We start from the raw sequence: 12,131 nt of genomic DNA on the forward strand, positions 1-12,131 counted from the left end.
GATGGAGGCATCTGAAGCGCATTTTTAGCTGACCGAAAGCACGTTCGATCACCATCCTCGTGCGCCGGTGGGCCTGGTTGTAGGAGCCTGTTCAGGCCGGAGGTGGTGAAGATCTGTGCGTCGTGGACGCTTCCCGGGAACTTGGCAACGAGGTCCGTGAAGATCCCCTGGTGGTCACAGGCTGCCTGGACGTTGATACTGTAGAACCGGTGCCGATTCCTGTAGACCTGCGGCTCCTCTCTGGGAGCGCATATGGCCACATGCGTGCAGTCGACTGCTCCAATCACATTGGGGAAGCCTGCAAAGGAGGAGAAGCCAGCCCGGATGGGTGCCAACTCTGCCTCCGAGGTGGGAAAGTGGATGTGCTCGCGGATCCGACCAACTAGGGCGTCCAGGAAGGCATGCAGGCAGCGGCTGGCGGATGACTGGGAGACCTCCAAGGCCTCAGCCATGACTCCCTGGAAGGAGCCGGTCGCAAGGTAGCGGAGGGACAGCAGGACCCTCTGGAGGACGGGGATGCCCCGGGGAGCCGCAGCTTGCCCCTGAAGGGCGGGCGCGAGCTCCTCGCACAGAGCCTGTATGGCTGCCCTGTCCAGGCGGAAGCGGTCCAGGCAAGTCATGTCGCCCAGGAGCAGGGATGGCACCCTGGCCTGGAACCGGCGGCGGCGTCTGAGGCGGCGCCGCCTGAGGGCCGCTCGGACAAACACGGCTAGCAGGAGGTGGCTGGTCCGGATGGCTGGGAGCCGCGGCGGCAGTGGCGGGCACCAGGCGGGGATGATCAAGGTCCTGCCTGGAAGGAATGCAGGTTGAGTTTCAGCACCCTGAACCCCCCCCCACGCACAGCAGCAGGCCTACCGGTCTCAGCGGCCCGTTGCAAGTGGTGCTCAGGAGCAGGTCCTCTGTCCGCTGCATGGGCCGTCCCAGCCACCCTTCCCGGTCCTGCACCCCCTGTGCCCTCCTCCATCTTGCCGAGGGGATGGGTGAGCACATGACTAGGTGGCTGGTTCCCACCACTTATCTCGGGGACCGGACATTCCAGCGGGCACTACCCCCATGTCTGCTGAGAGCACTAGTGGCGGCGGAAGCCAGCGCCAGGCAAACTGGACAGAGGCCGAGAGAGTGCTGCTTTTTGGGCTCGTGGTGGAGAATGCGGAGGTCGCCCTGAGCACGCACAGGGGCGCCTCGTCCCGGTCTCGACGACGGGCATTCTGGCAGATGGCAGCTGACAGGGTCTCGGCTGTGGGCAACGCGCCCCGCACTGCTCACTCGGCAATGAAGCGCTGGAATGATTCTTTCGGGCCCGCGCGCAAACGAGTGCGCCTCCTCATGTCTCAGGGGGTTCCTTATGAGCGGGCCCTTGACGAGGGGCTCCCAGGCCCAGAGGCGGTCATGCGAGCGGTCATCCCGGAGGCGGTGGTGGGCGGCCTGGGCGTTGAGGTCCTGCCCGGTTAGTATTTGTGGATTCAGGGAGGCGAGGGGGGGACGTATGGATCGTGGCACATGTGTGACAGGGCCTCTCCCGTGAGTAGGCACGGCCCCTGAGGGTCCAGACCCAAGCCAGGCGGAGGCAGAGGCAGCGGAGTCTGTGCCCCCCCTGGCAGAGAGCGGGGCCCAGGAACAGGCAGCCCTTCCACCGCCACAGCAAGCCCCTGCTGCCAGCGACGAGGAGCCTCAACCGGGCCCGTCGGGGGGCATGGATCCGGAGCACGGTATGTATCTGTGGCCCTGCTGCTGGTGGGGCCAGGGACCGGCTCGGCCGCCGGCCTCGGCCACACATCCAAGGCCACTCATGGCGCCGACCGGTCTCAAGACGAGGGGCTGCGGCCGCAGTTGGAATGGGTGTGCTTGGCCCGGCTCGGTGGCCTGTGGCAGCCCATGTTGGGCCGCTGCTCTTCCCTCCCTGGGGCCTCTTCCCACCCATGTCTCGCTCCAGCAGGGACCATGCGCCTGGAGATAGGCGGGGAGGTGATTGCCCAGCTGCGCGAGTTGCCACCCTCCCGGAGGACCTCTGCTGCCGGAGCGGCTCTCCTGCAGTCGCTCGGCTTCCCTGTGTCGGTGGAGGGTGAAGGTGGCCCTGGGACTCCGCCGGTTCAGGACACCTCATCGACAGAGCCGCTCGAGGAGCTGTCCCAGCCTGCAGCACCATCCCCTCCAGCCCCCCCGCCCCCGGGTGCCATGGGCCGTGTGCGGGAAGGACCTGGCTCCGCCTCTGAGGGGGAGGGGCCCATGGAGGGGATCCTTCCAGGCGCACGGGCTCGCGGCCCCCGCCCTGCCCAGCGGCTTCCCCCGACACTAGCCGCAATGTGGGCGGCGATCGAGAGGGAGCGGCTAGAGGTGCACGCTGCATGGGAGGAGGCGAACAACCGCGGCCGGGAGTTCATGGCTGCGGTACTGGAAGTGGGGGAAGGGGTCCGTGCCTCTCAAGTCCGTGCCGAAGCCCTGCTCGGGCGGCTCGTCGCCATCCTCGACCCTCCGGCCCCACCCGCTGCAGCAGCTCCACCCGCCCCAGAGGCACCCCTCCCTCGGGCCCAGTTGCGTGCGAGAGGCCGGGCCCGTGGACGGCCAAGGGGGTCCGGCCGCCGGCCTCGCCGGTGACCGCCGCTGCCGCCTTGGGGGTGGGGTGGGGTGTTTTGCTGCACAGACGGCTCTCCTACTCGCCTCCCCTTCCTCACGTCTGCTGGGGGAGGTGGGATGATATAATAATAAAGGCTGATTTCTGTGCAATGGGTGTCTGTGTTCTTTGCCTTGGGATGGGGACGAGGGGGCAGGCCCGCTGTGTCTGCCTCTTGGTGGCGGCCTCAGGCCAGCCCTCCCCTTCGGCGCCACTGGGGGGCTGTCCCCTGCTGCCAGAGACTGGCTGCTGCCCTGGATTCCTCATGGCAGGGCGCCTGCCAGTCCCATGCCAACCTCTCTGGACGCGGCCGCCAGGGACTTGGTGCTACATTGGGCAAACGGGGGAAAGGCTTCTCAGACTACGCCCACCCCTCTCCTTCCCGACTGCGAGCCCCGCCCGACACACGAGCCGAGGCAGTCTGCCAGCATGGGCGCGGTTTGCCTGCTGCTCTGGGGCCTGGCCGGGATCGCGTGCTGCCCATAGGCTGCGCCTTTCCTGGCCCCTCCCCCTGACGCTTGTCAGGAACAGCGCCCTTTGGCTGCGCCTGGCGGCGGCCGTGGATCAGACCCGCCCACAACACTTTCTGGTTCTCCAAAATTGCATCTCTGCGCCGCTGCGGGCGCCGCTGCGGCCACACTTTGCTGGCACAGGATCCGGCCCGGCGGCGCCGCCACACCACCAGTGCAGCCGCGTCGGCGTTGGGGCCGGCCATAGGATTGCGCTGTTAATCTATTTGCTTTGCTGCAAAAGAATCAAAAAGCCATGACACCACTTTAAAGTGTTCAGAATAAAATATTATAACATTGTTTCTGTAAAAGCAATGTCTTTTATTATACAGCAGGCTCCTGAAAAAGTTAATAATCCACCAACATTTTTCTAGCCTCTCTGGGCCATAACTACCAAAGAAAGTTATTTGTGACATCTCTGCAGCCTAAAAAGAACCCACTTTCATTCAGTTTATAAAAACTCTCTTACTTGGAGATCATTCTTGCACACCACAGACAACCAGTTACTAACAAGCCAATTACAGAGACCAATTTAGCTAACTTGGTGGACTCAATCAAGAAACAATCATATATTTGTTTACCTACTTGCAGGGCTTTTTTTCTGGGAAAAGAGGAGGTGGAACTCAGTGGGTCGCCCTCGGAGAAAATGGCCACACTCGGCGGCGTGGAGGGCAATCTAAACTCCACCCTGTCTGGAGATCAGGGGGCAGGGCCACTGACCATGTGACCATTTTTAAGAGGTGCCAGAACTCCGTTCCACTGTGTTCCTGCTGAAAAAAAGCCCTGCCTACCTGTGAATGTAAAACAGATAGTAGCCTGTAGTATTCTTGGTTTAAGGTTCCTGGTTTAAGGCAGCACAAAAGCTCTGTAAAAGACAGGAAATAAAAAATAGACAAATTTACATATACACACAATCCACATACCTTTGAACTCTCAATTGCTTACATGCATCTAGCAGGGTGACTGACTTTGTGGCGCTGAATACATTCATAGCATGTCAATTTTTAAACGCAAGAGGATGCAAAAGCAGTCTACCAAAGCACAAATTTGCCTACAAAAAAACTTGAAGAAAAAGCATACTAAATTGGCTCACTGAAGTCACTCTGGATTATGAGTATAAGGTAATAAAAAACCCAGAAGATTCCAAATTAACTCAGAAATGTATATATAATCATAGATTGCAAAATAATCCAAATCCAACAATCATAAGTATAATAAGAAAAATGCAGAGAAAAAATGAACCACAAAAAGATAGGAAATAATTTTCTGAAATAATTATAATTAGCCTAATCTAAAATCGGTTTTTCCTACTCTGCATTGTAACATTGAAAGTTTTTACCATTGCTTCTACAGATTTTTCAGCACAGCTAAAAGATTTTATTATTTATTAATTTGATTTTTATACTGCCTCTCCCTTGAATGAGGCCCACAGTGGTTTACAACAATTAAAAACAATTAACAACAACAATAAATATTATATGTTAAAACTAAAAACATAACACTGCAATTAAGTGGTCCTAGAAATACAGGCAATGGTAAAAAAGCAACCAATATTTTGCAAAATTTTGCAGTACCATTTAGAAGCAGTTCTCTGTCCTTCAGAAAAACAGGTACATTTTAACACTTGTTAAAGGGTTTTTTTAAACCTCTTCAAAAATCCCATTATAAGCATACACCCAAGCTAAAAGCACACAGATGCGTAAGATAACATTGCTGTAATGTCAAATTCTTCCTCCCTTACTTCTGAAATAACCTGCAGGTCGGCTAGGTCTCTAGGTAGATGGGAAAGGTCTCTGAGCAAAGTGTAAACATTCTCGTGTTGGTTTTTATAATTAAGATTTAACCTTAGATGAGCTTTCCAGAACTATAACAAAAATATGGCTCCAGCTTTTGAAATGTTTGTATGATTCACCTGTCACTCAAGCTTCTCAGGTGCCATGCATTCTGGGAAATACATTATTCTGAAGGGATGTTTGTATTAACTTTTTTGATCTTTTATTCTGTAAACAATTAGTGCTAAGGTATATAAGGTTTTTTGTTGTAACTGTTCTTTACACATATGAGCCTGGAAGTGGTAATATCTGTTTGAGCTTTAGTTAAACAATAAAACTCATTTTTCTTTGTAGATCGCTGTTTGGTGTCTTACCTGGGCAAGGTGATTGAGCGGATGGTGGTGGAATAGTTGCAGGTGTTCCTGAAGGATTCCTTTGTCCTGGACCCATTCCAGCCCAGTTTTCATGCACGTCATGGGATGGAGATGGTACTGGTTGCCCTCACAGATGTTCTTCGTAGGCAACTGGATCGGGACGGGGCGGCACTGCTGGTGTTGCTTGATCTGTCAGCAGCGTTTGACACAGTCGACTATGATTTGTTGACCCACTGCCTCACCAATGTGGGGATAGAAGGGACAGCCTTACAGTGGCTTGTCTCCTTTCTCCATGGTCGAGGATAGAGGGTGGCACTTGGGGAAGAGCTATTGTTGCACCGCCTGCAGGAGTGCGGTGTCCCGCAAGGGGCGATACTCTCCCCTTTGCTGTTTAACCTTTATATGCACCCCCTCGCCCAGCTGGCACAAAGATTTGGACTGGGTTGTCACAAGTATGCAGATGACATGCAGTTGTATCTGTTGATAGACAGCCAGCCCAGCTCTGCCCCAGATGTCCTGGTAAGAGCTTTGGAGGTTGTGTCTGGCTGGGTGAAAAAGAGTCAACTGAAGTTGAACCCTGTGAAGACGGAGGTCCTGTAGTTGGATCATAGGCCACTGGATTTGGGAATCCAGCTCCCGGCCTTCAATGGGGCGCCACTCATGCCTGCTTCAACAGTCAGGAGTCTGGGAGTGATACTGGATGCCTCCCTGTCAATAAGGCCCAGGTTGCAGCACTGGTTCTGTCTGCTTTGTTCCATCTTTAGCAGGCCAGGCAACTCTCCCCCTATCTCTCTTGACCCAGGACCTAACAGCACTGATCCATGCAATGGTCACCTCCAGATTGGACTAGTGTAACTCGCTCAATGCAGGGCTCCCCTTGGGTTTGACTCAGAAATTACAATGGGTCCAGAATGCTGCTGCACACGTCCTTACTGGTGTTCATATAGGATGCATATTACTGCCATCTTGCAGCAGCTGCACTGGATCCCTGAGAAGTTCTGGATAAAATTCAAGGTGTTGGTTTTAACATTTAACATTTAAAGCCCTTAGCAGACAGAGATCAGCATACCTACAGGACCACCTTTCACCATGTGTGCCCCACAGAGTGCTGAGATCAGCCAGATACTGGTGGTCCCAGGCCCCAGGGAGGCAAGACTGGCTTCGACCTGGTGGAATTTTCTATCAGAGGATACATGGGCCCACCAGGATCTCTTATCGTTCTGGAGAGCCTGCAAGACTGAGATGTTCCGCCAGGCATATATTTGAGGCCAGATCAGCAGTCATTCAGAAAGCCTCCCAACTGGCCTCCTGGCAGGGGGGCCATGTGATAATCTGCCCCCCACAGGAGTTACAGCTTGATCATCTGCCCCCCCCCATATGAGTTACCGCCTGATCAAAAATACCTGTTCCCCCTCTTTTTACCCACCCCTTCGTGTTTTACTGGCAGGGGGTAGTTGCTATGGGATTTCCACTGTTTTATTCTTTTTATATGTAAATTATGTTTTATTGTTGTAACCTGTCCTGAGCCCGTTTATGGGAAAGGCAGGATAGAAGTCCGATAAATAAATAAATAAATAAATAAATAAATTCTTTGTGAGGTTATTGGCTGGGGGGGGGGGTGAATTGGCTCACAGAGTACTCTAAAACAAATCCCCCTTCAACACTGTTCCAAAGTAATGGGAATTTTGGAAGAATTTCCTCATCTCTCCTGATATTGAACATCATTCCAAAACTTTTCAAATATTCTTATAGCTACACAGGTTCCTCATCTTTTCTGCATTATCCATTCAATCAACAACCAGAACCTCAGTTACGGATTTATTAAAGTCCAAGCAGTATAAACCACATATAAAAGGATTTTATATAGTTCCTGATTGGCCTTTATATCATGAATATTCCTGTTGCATAATCTTTCTCAGTAGCAGATTTAGTACTAAGGAATATAGAGATTGTTTTATGTCAGTCGCTTTGACAACTTTGCAGGGGAAGTTGTAGATATCACATACTGCCTAAACTGGCTGACAAGTTGTGTGGAAGAGATATCTGGGGCCATGATGCATGTTAGAAAAAACAATTGCATGATACAACAGGAAAATTTAGGTTATTGAGCAGGTGATTAAAGCCCCAATACCACCTTGTTTCACAGATAAGGTCAACTAAAAAGAACTAAATTAGGAGTTACAATGCATGGATGACTCAGTGGTAACAGAAGAATTTAGGTTTCTTAGGAAATGAGGAATGTTTGGGGACAAATTAACTTTGTACAAAATAGACAAGTTCTACTTGAATGGGAAAAGAAACAGAATAGTGGTGCATAATATAAAAAAGAGTACAGTGCAGTTTTTAAACTAAACTCTCGGGGGAAAGCCAACAGATGATAAAGGACATCCAGTTCATCTCTAAGAGCTAGTGAGTTTGGATAATCTAGACGGGGGTGGCCTAGAACTTCAGTGAAAGCAACCACCAAATGATAACCATTTAAGATGCTTCAACAGAAATACAAGGAAACACACATGCTGAAAAATGTTTTGGGACAGTAGGGGTAAAGTTGCTTCCAATGACTCACATTGCATACTGAAACTGTTGGGCTACATCAGCTGAAACAGAAAACAAAAATTCAACATGTAACAACAGACTGTTAAGGTACAACATTATTTTTAATAAATAGAGGCAAGTACACACATGAGAATTTTGCATTTACAACAGACGAACATGAAAGTACTGTTTTCCTGCACAGAACAAAAGTGTTTGACCCAATTCTTTTATGTGGGTGGATATAATCGGCATAGATTTGAGAAATATGTGCTGAATAACCTCAGCAGGTAAAACAAAGCTTAAATCCCTCTACAAGTACTTGAATGATTGGTCCTAAGGAAAGTACAGTTTGTGATTTTTATTTATCACTCGTAATTCAGCCCGTCCAATGAACCAGAACATACATGGTAAAAGTTAACCCATGAGCATTAAAACCAAGCAATAATTCATCTGTACGCATTTCATTCTCACTGATAATCTATTTCAAAAACTGCTGGAAATGCATGTTGACAAAGTTATATTAAGAAAATAACTCCCTGATCTCCTTGCAATTGTTCAAACATGACTTTGGAAACATATACAACGGAGCAAACACATTACATCTTCACTACCAGGTACAGCACTGGGCTTTCCTAAACACCATCCATACCAGCTTACAGCACTATAAGCCTCAGCATACCAACACAGAGAGTAGAAGCAGCGCTTGTTTCACCAGTTGCACGCATTCTATAAGCAAGTCTTGTAATGCTGTTAGAAACTGTGGTGGTGAGTACTGTGACCAACCAACAGAATACATGGAATGACATTGGTTCAATACATGTCTTTCAAAACTCTTCTGACTACCTATGACTCGAACAGTATTATTGCAACACTCAAATTTTGGGTCAGTTCCATAATTCAAACGTACAACAAAAAATCTGTGTATTTTTCAGGAGCCTTCAAGAAGGTAGCCTAGCAGCAGACCAGTCAGGTCACTTTCAGGGTTCCTGTACCGAACCAGATGCCTTTCAATCTAATTTTTTCCTGCGGCCCTTCTTCAGAGGGTCTGTGGGCAGAACACTTGCTGCACCCGTTTGTTTTTTCACAGCACCCATGACCCCGTCAGTACCCTAGTTTGATGCCCTGGAATCAGGAGTCCCAAACTCCCAACTCGAGAGCCAGGTGAGGGGCCTCTGAGGAAGGGGAAGGGAGCGCCCACCCAGCCCCACCCGCTCCCTCCTTCCCGAGGCCCGTTATCATTGCGTGGGGCGGGAGGAAGCCCATGGGAGGCGGAGGCTGGGAGCCTGGCTGGAGCCAGTTCTGCCCTTCGTGAGGCAACCGAGGAGGATGAAAGACCAGCCCGCCTCTCCCTCCCTCCCTGGTTCATTGGGTGGGAGAGGAGACGGAGCCCGGTTACTTTCTCTCGTGCCCAGGATGCTGCAGCACAGCGTCTGCAGCAGGACACCGGGAGATTTCTGGTTCCGACTTGTCATTGGCGCCAGCGGGGAGGAGGAGGAGGAACCACCGTCCCACCCTCCGTCTTCCCGCCCGGCCTGCTATTCAGGGCGCCATTTGAACCGGACCCGCCGAAAAGGGGAAGAGCGAAGGCTTCAAACGCGCCCCCGCCCCCAATGCTCCGCAGTCCGGACGGCGCCTACAGAACACCTTCCCTCCAGCAACTAGTGAGCCCGGCAAGGAAGTTCCAAGGGGCAAACCGGCCTAGTCGAAGCAACGGGGGAGGGGGGGGGAGTCTCGTTTCGCCTCACCCTTCCGACAACAGAGCAGACATGAATGATGCTCTTTAAACCCTATTCTGCGAGCACGCGGATCCCCTCCCCCAAAGGGGGGGATTTCTTGGTGTCAGTTGCTCTTTTCCACTGCTACAGACAAACTTACACGGCTACACATTTTAGGCATAATAATCGTAGAAATATGGGCTGCCGCATGTGCCTGGTCATCTTGGCTCGCTTTTTTAGGTCTAAGCCCCCCCCCCTTCTCTCTCCATCCTGTAACTTTGGAAATCTGCAAAGGTGATTCTCCGGCTTCGCAGCCTCTACACACAAAATCAATACTCAATCTTCCTCCTAAACTCTGGTCGGCCTTACCCTGTGTGGTCCTGCCCAGTTTTTACCGGAACATTGCGGGGATTATTAGCCGCGGATAACTATGTTATAGCCCCCCACTAACTCTTGTGGCACCTAAGAGACTAGGCGAACTCTAATAGCATCATTATGTAAACAAACATCATGAAAACTTACACTGCAATAAGATATATATGCAGGAGGAGAATGAATAATAGATTTCACCGTTTGAGATTCCCGGCGGTGGATACATATTTAAATCATTATTTCCCTTTTTTAAAATTTGCAAATAAGGAAGGTTCTAGCCTATCTTTGTTATGCTGACTTTATATGTACAAGAAATTTTAACACGTTTTAACGTGCTTTTTAAGCGTCAAGGCTGTTTCGGTACCTAATTTGGCAAATTTGACTTTGTTATTGTTGCTATTCTCAACCTTCCTCCTCAATTTTTCTTTGCTCCTTCCAAGCAGTATAGACTTCTTTCTGGCCCCTGCTTATTGCTTAGAATTAAAAAGAATAATCCAGTGGATAGATATCTATCTGGATATGTATGTGATGACACTTGTTACTGTTTCCAGCTTTTGACTCCAGTGGTCTCAGAGCTACTGCAATACAGTAATCCCAACACAGGAATGGAAGAGAAATCAGATGCAGGGCACCACAGAATGACAATTGCTTAACATTCTTGTAAACTGAAGAAAAAAGATGTGGAAGTACTCTTCCTCCAGTGCAAGACCTTCCACTAATCTCCATCTTTCCAAAAAGCAGTGTTGCTGGCCCAGTAATAATCCATTATTAACCATCTTTTAAAAGCTGACTGTAGCCCAAGCCCCTGAAATGTGAAGAATACCTGAGGCTACTAGTAGACAAATGATAGAGCTTTGCTTCAGATCCACTTTCAGGTTTGTGCTTGTTTTCAGATTGCATTGCTTTTTGCTTTTATTGCATTTTATTGGATGTCCCATCCTCTTGATTGCATTTGACCTACATTGTGTAATCTGCCTTGAGTCTCAATGCAAAAGACAGATTATAAATCATGTAAATAACATTATAGCTAGCAGGTAACATCTTGGTCCTAAGAACACTTGCAAGTATTGTGCTTAATAGGCAGACTCAGTTCCTAAATAGCAAATAATGAGCATACTGAGCCCTATTGTAAAATGGATACATCAGCAGAAGCTGCAAAGAAGCCAACAGATCACATGTCACTTTGAATGAATTAATCTATTGAAGCATGTGTTTTCATAGCAACAGGCAGATGCATTTTAAAGCTCACCCTGAAATACATTCATGGTCTCTAGTCTCCTTTGTTCCAGGGGATTAGTTTCGACCTTGCAGCCAAAGATGCTGTTATATACATTTACTCACTATGTTTCTTTGAAATAAGATGTAATGGCAATCAGTTCTCTTGAATAATTAGGAATATGTTGTACTGTTATTCTTCCAAAATCAAACTAACTAAATCTGTATCCTTGATACAGTCTGTGGTCTTCAAATTGAATTCAGATGTCGATAGGGCTATTCTGGAAGAAATTACATTGACTGACATGATCCTTCAATAACACTGAATTAAACAAGTTAACTGACCCCAATTGTGGTATTGCGCCTAAAGTAGATAAATTGTTTTAAATGATTTTTAGAAATAGCTATTTATTATAATTATGAGGGATATTAGTGACGTTTTATAGCAATACAAACACATTATGTATAATCGTAAGATGCACTTACTAATTTTATGGTTGTTAATATTGTGCCCAGACTCTGTTCCTGGCCCCTCTGCTATAAGGATACAATGTATGCATTTTTATAAAGCATGGCATGACTAAATGGCTAGCAATTAAGAAACCTCAGTTCATGACACAAATTATCATTCTATAGCCTGCCTCACAATTCACGGCCATGTTGTTTCCTAAAGAGAAAAAAACAGAAAGAAAATTACAATGCTGTTAACAGCAGGTTAATCTGCTAGAATAGACCTGTTTACTTACAACAATGGAGATGGCTGAAGAAAGACAGAAAGGGCTGTTTTATTCTGACTTCAGAGCCTTTTCTGCACACTAGTATCTCCATGTTGCCAATGAAAATCCAGGCCAGGTCTAAACGTCCCAATCCAGTCAGTTCACATCACACAACATAGGCTTTTGGATAGGACAGTAAGAGAGAGAAATGCACACATAATGCAATCCTAAGAAGAGTTACTCCATTCTAAGCCCATAGATTTTGATAGGTTTAGACTGGAGTAACTCTTTTTAGGATTGCACTGTAAGGCC

General features: G+C 48.9%; 1 pseudogene; it reads right to left on the minus strand.

Annotated features, from left to right (window-relative positions):
- The window catches only part of LOC129326201 (gamma-tubulin complex component 3-like), a 54,241-nt pseudogene that overhangs the window by 41,408 nt on the left and 702 nt on the right, over positions 1-12,131 (minus strand).

This window comes from Eublepharis macularius, chromosome 3 (assembly GCF_028583425.1).
Source record: "Eublepharis macularius isolate TG4126 chromosome 3, MPM_Emac_v1.0, whole genome shotgun sequence".
NCBI classification, from domain to species: domain Eukaryota; kingdom Metazoa; phylum Chordata; class Lepidosauria; order Squamata; family Eublepharidae; genus Eublepharis; species Eublepharis macularius.